Source organism: Lepidothrix coronata, unplaced genomic scaffold (assembly GCF_001604755.1).
Source record: "Lepidothrix coronata isolate B3197 unplaced genomic scaffold, Lepidothrix_coronata-1.0 Scaffold57, whole genome shotgun sequence".
Classification (NCBI taxonomy): Eukaryota; Metazoa; Chordata; class Aves; order Passeriformes; family Pipridae; genus Lepidothrix; species Lepidothrix coronata.
Window position 1 is genome coordinate 2,603,375 of NW_016690237.1, and position 10,507 is coordinate 2,613,881.

The 10,507-nt window shown below is 34.5% G+C and overlaps 1 long non-coding RNA gene across 1 annotated transcript in view; it reads left to right on the forward strand.

Annotated features, from left to right (window-relative positions):
• LOC108498206 overlaps positions 1-10,299 on the forward strand; it is a 16,944-nt gene extending 6,645 nt beyond the window's left edge. The window contains exons 2-3 of the long non-coding RNA XR_001875109.1: positions 4,541-4,625; positions 10,252-10,299. This is a non-coding gene — a long non-coding RNA (uncharacterized LOC108498206). The remainder of the gene's footprint in view (positions 1-4,540; positions 4,626-10,251) is intronic.
• Positions 10,300-10,507: the final 208 nt, after the last annotated feature.

Sequence of the window (10,507 nt, forward strand, 5' to 3'; positions counted from 1 at the left end):
ATTTAAATTTATGGTGCTGCTGGTTTGTTTGGGGTTTTTTTGGGTTTTTTTTGTTTTTTTTTTTGCTTTAGATATAGGCCTTTTAACTTAAGACAAGCAAAAATTTAGTGAGGAAGATGTGTGGTGAATATTTTCCTACATCATAACAACGTTCTTGACACTTAAGTGATTTGATCCAGAAAATTCATTGGCCCTATGTTTTTGGACAACATGTCTGAGCTCTGAAGGATCCCTGTACCACTGCTTTGGTTTGATGTCACACCTACATTGTGACAGTGTAGACATCACAAGAAGTAAGATCTGCTTAAGTACTGTTTTTTACCACTATAGCTGATGGAACTGGAAAATTGAACAAGGAAGGCATAAAAACCTGCCCTTCCTTGTGAGACAGAGATATCCCAACAGATATTTATGAAGTCTTATCAAGCTTCATGAAGAAGCAGAATATATATAAACATCGACCTAAGAGGGATAACGAAGACAATTAAAGTCAGTCACATCTATGAGATGGAACTTCAGTAGAGTCCACATATTCACATGTTCTTGCTCTGTTTCCATACAGACAGTAACAAAATTATATTCCCATAGTACTTAGGATCTTTAGCACATGAACACCAAAAATCTAGGAAAAACCAGCTAATACTAAAGATTAGATCAGGAAGCAAGAGTTTTAGCCTCTGAAACCTCAAGGAATTTAGGAGCTCTAGAGCTCCTTAGCAAAAGGAAGAACAGATCCTATGAATATAAATAAGGAAAAATCTGTTACCTTTATATAATCAAATGAATCTCTAGCCCTGAGAATATGAGAATAAGACATCTGAGGTTTTTTTCAATATCCCTCTGTCACAGCACAGGAATCAACATTTCCTTTCTAACTGCAGATGCTTCAAAGGAAGACCAAAAAATTTTCTAAGCTAAGAAAAAGAAACTTCTTGGACCAAGAAGATTCTTGTTCTTAGATGATTAACTAAACACAAGCCAAAAGGATATCTGCAGTTTCTTAGTGATTTCAAGAAGTAGTTAGCATAGCTGTCCTTTTAAGACCACATTTTCACATAGGTTAGAGTTTTGCTGGTGTGTTTTCTTGGTGTAATACTATGTTACACATAGTTATATATATACATATTTATATATGTATATATAAATATATATATATATATATTTATATATATATACATATTTATATGTATATATAATTATATATATATATATGGTATACATATGACAGTAGTGGTATATCTTCATACATTTTTATCTTAAAGATACTCTGAGCTTATACTAGTAAATTAAACAATACCAGGGAATGTTTCTGGTTACAGGGACATGATCATCTGAAGTATTAAACTGTCAGAGCTATGGTGGCATGTTTGCAGTCATTGCTAATTATTACTCTTCTAAAGCCTTTCTGTGCATGTTCTTGCATCTAACACAGGCTGACTGTTTCCAAAAGTCATTTTACGTGTAACCACACTGGTTTGCACATTAAAAGGCTTGATATTGTTACCACAGACTCTTCTGTATCAGCTGGTCTCAGTGCTACAGAACAGTTCAAGATGTGTTAAATTTGCTAATTAAGACTTTGGCTTTAGCAAAATCCTTAGATCCTGGATACAGCTGATCTCATATGAAGGAAACCTCCTTTTCATCAAGAACACTTTGTTTCTAATTCCAGCCTGTTTTATCCAGCACATGGTAATGTTTCTGATGACTGCAATGATAAAATTCAGAGAAGAAAAAATGATATGAGATTTCAAAAATGAGATGATGAGGAAAGAATGAAAGAGCTAGGTTAATTTTATCTGTTTAAGGAGCATTCTAACTTATAAACTTCTAAATCTCTGTGTCAAAGGGAGAGAAAATGTTTTCTTCAGGGCCAGTGAAGTTAGGGCAAGAAGTAAGGGGCATACGTAACAGTGAGGGAGATTTAGATTAGATATTAGGAAGAGCAAAGTAAGTGGAAGGATTTTAGGGTCACAAAAAGAGGTCACTTAGATTGCTGAATGTTCACTCTTGCAAGTGTTTGAGAAAGGCTGCAGAAGATATTAGGAATTATTTAATTGATAAATGATAAAATGTTAGACAGAAACAATGAAAGCATTGAAGGTACTTTCTAACCCAATTTCATTAGAATTTCTGATCATGACAACTTCATATAAGAAAAAAAGTAGCAACTAAATATTTGGCACTTTCAGAGAATTTTATTTGGTTGGAAAACTACAATAAAATGCAAAATATATTACTATTATTTATTGATTGTCAGTATACTTTTGTTTCAGTATTGGGTCACCAGCTGATGAAGGAGGTAAAAAGAATGAAAAGCAATTTATTTAAATGAAATTCTATACTATATTATGGCACATATTCTAAATGTGAGCATTGACATTGATTTTCTTTAAGCATAACAATAATGATAGAGGGTTTTTTGCACTTCCACATAACACCAGATTTAAATGTGTTCTGTCCTAATTGTTCTAATTACTTTCAAGGTAATTCCTTTTCCACATCTTAATATTCTAGGAAAAGGTCTACTGTTTTGTTCCTATACTTTCTTCTCAGTTTCTTACTTCAGAAAGTCAAGGTAGAAATTCCACAGCTTCTAGCTTCTGATTTCCCTAATTCCACATTCAGTTAAACAGATTATTTACTACATAGTGTATGTCGTATTAGAGAAAGTGACCTTATTTACCCCCCACTCCCATCTAGATTTTTATTACATTGCACTAAATCTAGCATGGTTGTTTATAACAGCTGTTCCACTTTTCCTTTATTCAAGTATTGCAAGCTATAAAGTTTCATTCTAGGCTCTTAATGCAGTCAATCATTTACCTAATAAAATAAAGAAGACTAATGAATCTTCCCCATATAAAGCTTCATTTGACTGGATTTGACAATATAGCAGTATTGCTGAATGATGTGTGAACAAGCAACTGGAATACCTGGAGCCAGATACACTTAAGTAGCTCACGATAAGTTATATACAGGAAACGGATTGCAACAGTAGATGGATAAGCAAAAGGTTTTGCCTCAGGCTACCTCTGGGGCATTTGAAGTAATGTAATTCTGCCAGGACCAGCATGGTGAAGCATATATTGCAACATAAGCATCTCATAAAGTAGTTGTAGAGATTAAATGTCTACTAAAGGCTTAATTTTAATTGGAATTTGATTAGCCTGGAGGCATAAAATTATGTCTAATATATTTTTTCTTCTAACAGTTTAACAAATAGTTACAGAAAATACTTAATGAGAATTTCATTATAGTATTAAAACCCAGATAAATTTCTTAGTTTTCTCTTGCAATAAAAAATTAGAGAACCAAAATTTAAAAGTTAGTACAGAAAATTACTTTTAGTTCATTATCTCACAATTGATCGAAGCTGCACACTGAAGGTACTTATTCAATTGAATATTTCTGTATATATGCAGAATCTTTGCAAAACAAAACAGATGCATTTGAAAATATAAATGTCCAAGAGAATGTTCTCTTTTGTATGAAATGGCTGTATACATTTAATAGAAGAACACTGTTCATCTGACTAATGCCTTGAACAAATAAATATTAATTATTTAGAAAGAAGCCTGTCTTCCTTCTTGCCTTCCTTCCTGTCTTCCTTCCTGTCTTCCTTCCTGCTTTCCTACCTTCCTTCCTGCCTTCCTTCCTGCCTTCCTTCCTGCTTTCCTACCTTCCTTCCTGCCTTCCTTCCTGCCTTCCTGTCTTCCTTCTTTTTCCCCCACAAGTGGTAGTCTGAATCTCTTGTCTCAGGGGAAAAAATAGGTAGAAAACCACTTCTGTCTCCTCTGTAACGAATGAGCTGCAATGACCTTTGTGCCAGAGTAAACTGTACAGCTCTGTGCAGGCCGTTTTTTGTTTTGTTTTCTTCTGTGTTTTACATACACTAAATTATTAACATTTTAAAAGAATTCAATTAAAACTCAAGAATTAGCTTTATAAAATAAAAAATACTCTTTTTCATGTCAAGCTTAATACCAAGATAGCTCATTTAGCAATTTTCTCCATCATATATCTATAAGACTCTAGATACTTAGAAAGGCTCTATTTTACAGATATTTTTTCTGTGATAATATTAAACACAAAGATTACAAATCCTGTGGATGCAGAGGGATGTTCTCTATTCCTTCCACACAGGGAACCAGATCTACTTGATCTCTAGGAAGCTCTGCCTACTTGTGATTGCCATCCAGATCTAATCCATTCATTCCTGCAGGGCAATAAAAATACACTTATTTTTTTGGTTTTGAAAAGACATTTTCTATGCCTGCAGAGAGACCATAGCTTTTAGGCCAACTCCTGTCTTATCAACAGAAAGAAGAAAGAGAACAAAATTCACTCCTGGGTCTTGTTTTAGAGCAGTAACTATCTCTATGAAAATACACCACATTTCTTTTAGGAAGGAAGGGGCTTGATAAGTTAACTTTCATTAGTGGTTGATGTCTTTGTGCATCTGAAATATCAGTATAACCAAGACTATATTTTTGTGACAGCTTTCATCCCTGATTTTATTTGTACTGCTTTGTTTCAGACCTAAACTGGTTTCCTGAAGGGCACCACCTCATTCAGACAATCTGAAATCCAACTCAAGAGCACAAAAACTTTCTTCCAGAGTGGTATTGATAAATTCCTTCCTTATTTACTTGTTTGATTCTGGTGATTTTTGGTTTTGTTTGTTTGGTTGGTTAGTTTTTTGTTTGTTTGGTTGGTTTTTTGTTTGGTTCATTGTTTTTTGGGGAGGGTTTTTTTGGGTTTTTTGGGGGGGAGTGAGGTTTGGTTTTGTGGTTGTTTTTGTGCATGTATGTTTGGCTTTATTTCTAGATCTCCCTAAGTACACTGTCATATTTTAAGGCAAACATAGACTGTATACTTCCAGCATAGCTCCCCTGTAAGTTCACTTAACTTCCTTTCACACCTGTGCTGTCACTAATTGCTTGTTTACCTCCCTGGCTATAAACGTTTATAGTCTTCAATTACTCTGTGCACTAATTATCCTGAAGAGCTGGTTTGGGGCAAGGGAAGAAGTCACTGAGAAAATACATATTCTTGTTTTCTAGCATTAGATATATACAGTCTTCCTGTAACATTACAACAGTATATACTTTCTAGTTTTCTATAATTAATTAACAGAGCTAGTTGTTTTTGGTTTTTTTTAAAGTTAGTTGGGAAGGCATAGAAATTCAAATTATTATTTGGAAATGATAGGGATATATTTGCAAGGATGAAAGCTTAATCCCCTTATCATCCTATTCTCCATTTTAGTCCTAAGATGCATGTTATCTCTCATTATCTTTAGTATATCTTCATAATAATGTTTTCAGGGTTCTTTTACGCATTCCACCTCCATGAACTCATATGTTCTGTCTTTCTGGTGTACAATGTTATATAACTACATATTGTGGGGACTATTTTGAAATTTTCTTTCTAAAACATCAGTATCTGATTTTCCCTACCTGACCTCTAACACTATTTTTTGTTTCATTACTCTGAGAATTTTTTTTCATCTATTCATAGTTCCTAAAGTATTTATTAATTAATCTCCTTAATAATGCAACTGACTTTTTTGTTGATGCTTTATTCAAGTCAAGGTCAGTGTTTTTTCCTGGATAACTTTGTCTACAACTCATTTACTACTTTATTCTTCTCTTATACTAATAACACCAAAACAGTTCTTCTTCAACATTTCATTTAATTTTTCTTCCATGAAGTGTGTTTTTAGGCATTTCAGAACAAATCTGTGGGAACTTTCAGAAGGAGTGGAGGGGTACATAAGGTTATCATTCAAAAAAGAAATTTTCTGATGTTCCTTCCTCTTATTTTCTTTTTTTCTTCTGCATACCTATTGGGGTAGTGACCTCCTGTCCACCATGCAATCTCAGGCTTTGTTTTAGAACAGCTATTTCATTCCTTTGTTATATGTCACATAATTCTTTGTAAATGAAACTTGTCCCTTCAGGAGGGTGCATTTTCTCCATAGGTGTAATGAAATATTATAAATCTTTCTGCAGACAGAGGGCATATAGTAAATTAGTGTGATACTGACCAAAAATTAGTTCATGCATGTTTGGAAAAACATGAGCTCAATTATTAATTATAGTCATTAAAACACAAATCTACAATTACTGGAAGTAACAAACATAAATCAGATTAAAACCCACTGAAAATAATCAAACATTTAATATTCTCTTTCTCTATTTCTGTAAATTTCACCTCTCACAAGAATGTTTCTCTCCATCCTTCAAACTTGCCTGAATTGTTTTCAGAACAAAGCATCTCTGTTTTGCTAGAGTTCTTTATTATAGGGAAGGTTTTCAAATTTGTTCACATTATAAAACAAAAGAGGACTTGTGTAGTGTAGTTCCACTTCACAAGACAACAACACTAGCAAAAATGCTTACATTTTCCTTGGGTAGCCAAATCAACCACTAAGGAACTAGAAATATCTGAATCTATAGTCTTTTGAAGTCTTTCACTGTCAGAGAAACTAACCATCCATAACTCCATAGAGTCACTAGCTACTTAGGTATAGTATCATCTTACAATCAATTGCAAAATACATGCAAATAATGTGTTCCTATTGCTTTATATCATCTTGCATTTGTTTGAGGATGGAAACTGGAAGATATCGGAGTGCTTAATAGGGTTGAATCATATTAATTTTTCTCATTATTATTTATATGCAAACTTGACAAAAGAAATATTGTCATTTTTTAAAGAAGCACCCCAAGAATAAAACAACGACAAATATAATGTGTTATTCATATTTTTTCACATTGCTCTTCAGCTTCATTTCTATGAAGGAGAAAATGAGATAAGAGACCTTTGAAATAATCATCAGCTATACTCCTGATATACAATCCTGTATCATATGGGGCGGGTCATCTAGCTGAATAAAAAGGGTCAGTAATTCAGGTAAATACTACTCAGCACAAAACTGTGATGAAAAGAGTTCTATACGTCTTAGGAAATATTACTTTTTTTTCTGCAAATAAGAAAGTGACCATGAGAAAGCAAAACCAATTTACTGTTATCTTAACTACGTAAAAATAATAATTATAGTCTCCTACAACATTCTTGTTGCTAAATTGGAGAGATATAGGTTTCAGGGATGGACTGTCAGATGGACAGAAAATTGGCTGCATGGCCATGTCCAAAGAGTTATAGTCAAAGGCTCAATGTCCAAGTGGAAACCAGTAAAAAGTTATGTACTCAGGACTTTGTGTGGGAACCAATACTATTTAATGTATTCATCAATGACATGGACAGTGGGATTGAGTGCACCCTCAGGAGGTTTTCTGGCAACACCAAACTGAGTGGTAGAGTTGATTCCCTTCATGGAATGTGTCGTTCAGAGGGACCTTGGCAGGAATAAGCGGTGGGCTAGTGCAAACCTTGTACATTTCAACAAATTGCAAACAGCTGCATCATGTCCTGGCTGCCACAACACACTCTGTTTGCTCGCTCTGTTTGCTCATTCTTTTGCAGCCCTCCCTACAGCAGCCTTTGTGAGAGTCTTGGCACTCCCCAGGGGTTTCCCTGGCTCAGGAAACAGGATCTCCATCTCCGCTGTGGAATAGACCTGCTCCAGAGCTGACCATCTCAAATGATTTGTTGGGAATATCTGCAATGCAGATTATAGATTTCAATATTTTTCAGAAAAAAATGTATGTTAAATATAACATAAGTGTTATTGTTTAAATCCTTTTAAGTCCTTTCCTAAGAAACCCCACATGTTGTGCTTAGCAACTCAACAGCGTGGTACTTATAAAAACCAAGTGAATCCTTGAATGTAAAGTCCATCTGTATAACCATGCATCAGAGAAACAAAACCAGAAAATTTGCATACATCCTGTACTACAAACTATTTTTGAATGACTGGATGTGCCAATTACTGGTTTGAATAGATGACACTACTTCTGGTTTAAGCTTATCAGATCTGACAGTGTTGATCAAATTGTCACACAATACTTTTTAAATCTAAGACACAAAGATAAAAGTGAGAATGCTTGCTTTATCAGTTAATAAAAATACTCCTAGGGCTAAAGAAATAGCTGATAAATGTGACAATTTATTAGGAAATCCAACTGCTGATAATTCAAGGCCATGGAAGTTGACTTCAGTTTGTAAGCAATATGAAAAGTACATGTGCTTTACAAAAAAAAAGCACAACAACCCCCCCAATTATTTGTTTATATATACGAAAGATAGCTTTCATTTATTATTAAACAGTGGTTTGGAAATAAATGGTCTCATTTTCTCTCTTCTGTGTTCCAAAATGGCTGCAATTGATTATGCCTAAAATTTATAACATTGCTGGGTATATTTGGTGCATCAATAGGAAGAGAAAGTTAGTGATCAATTTATTAAACTAGGAACAAAAATGAGAATATTCTGTGTTCTCAGTGAATAAAACAGCACAAGATATACAAATCTATAGCATCAGGCAAGGAGTTCTGTTGTTATTATATCACTGCTGTTATTTCTTTTGCTGCTCTTTTACTCGCATCATCCCCCTTGAGTCCCAGAGTCTTCATGGTTCATTTTCTATTGATTCTCAATACTAAGAATTGGAAAGATGAAGAAATATTCAGAAGTGAGCAACAAGTAGTCAGCAGTAAATAAATTCTTTATGATGTAAGTAACTTGAAAAGATTTATGACAATGTGCTTTATATTATATTAGAATTCTTCATTTAGCTCTGCCTTGAGTTCCATTTCATATATTTTACAAGGCTTGCAGTTTATCTGTTCATATCAGTAGACCTTTTTATTTAATTTTCTCAGACACTTTGACATTTAATAGGACTGAATAATGAGAGCTTCCCACAATGAATATCCTGTGGTTATTTATGTTCTCAGTAAACATAGAGTTTTTAGCTGTTAAAGTAGTCTTTGAAGCACACGTAAAGTGCATGACAGGCATCCACAGTTTTGGCTTTCTTCCCTTTTTTCAGATCTAAATCCCAAGGGGACCGCTTTTCTTATAAGAACAGATAAAACCCATGCTCAGACGGATTTTTGAGAATTGCAATGCAATGTTAACACTTCTGAAACATTCTTAATCAATTTTAAATGTGTAAAAATCTCACGAAATTGCCATTGACGTAATAAAGTCTTCTTCATTTCTGATTTTCTCAAAGCATTGTTCCACACAGCTAGTAAATAGTCAACAAGAACAAACATCTGTAGTGACCCAAACATCTGTAATAGCAAATCAATAAAACCTTCAATTTAGTTTTATCTAGAACAGTAGGACATTCATTTAACAGCAATAATTTAGAGCAGAAGCTTTACCGTAGCAAATATTTGGTAATGTATATACATGTGCACAGGCACACATAAATATATGGAGAAATACATGTATATATACAGATACCAGTTTTTATATAAATGTAACATACAAAAGTCTTTAATAGTCAAAATAATTAAGTTTTAGCCCCAAAAGATGGCTAAGCAGATCCAACTTAGCTGATATATAGGAGTCTACTAAGCACAGTAAAAGCTTTCAGACAATGCCATATCATAATTGCGGGTATGATCAGCTCACCAAAGGCCATTTAAAGTGTCTGTATTAATGAGAGGTCTGTGTTGCAACATACTGGTGTGGATGTTTTTACAGAAAAAATAGTATGTGACAATGCATAATGTAATGAAATAAGTGGGACAACTTTAGTGTAATGTTAAGCAGAGAGGGAGGTAAATCCAGCACAGTGTAATTCATGCTGCCTATTAAGAGAGATCTCTAAAGTTGCTGTTTCTCAGAACTTTACCTCAGATTAATTTTGAAGGAATGAGTTGTCTTACTCTAAAAGACACAGCAAATGCACTAAAATTTGTCTGACATAAATGATCATGGGATCAGGACGAAGGAGTCTTGTGGACGATAGGTTTAAAAATACAGACAAGTCCCAAGTATCTCAGGAAAAAAAAAGAAAAAAGAAAGAAAAAAAGGCTTCTGGACTGCCTTAATTATTTCCATCAAGATTTCGAAAGTAGTTTATTCTCCTAGAAACAACTTCAAAGTTGAAAAGGATCTATGTGATGCAAAATGGGAGGAGCATATTATCCCAGTTAGGGAAAGAAAGAAAAGAACAATAAGTAGATGTCAGAGACAAGTTTATTCTTCCACGTGAGAGCACTTTTCTTCTAGTATTTGCCTGTTGATTTTAACACTTCTCAAGTTATCAAAAAATTTTGAGAAGTGTTCTAATTCATGAAGAAATATCCTTTGTCCTCCTTCTAGGTATTTTGCCACTAGACCACCAGAGGCTCACCGCTGCGACCCGGGTTCGATTCCCAGCCCGCCGGGCAGATGGAGCTCGTCAGCCCTGTAAGGCAATCCATCTAAGAGAAGGTCACTCTAAACAAACCTACGTCCTGGGGACCTCACTGCCACTGTCCAAGCTTGCTCGGCCCTGGCAGACGAACCTCAGGATTAAAGGGTGGGCTCAGTTCAGCGCACGCTGTGTCTCACCTAAAAAATCCACTGCGCAGGCTCA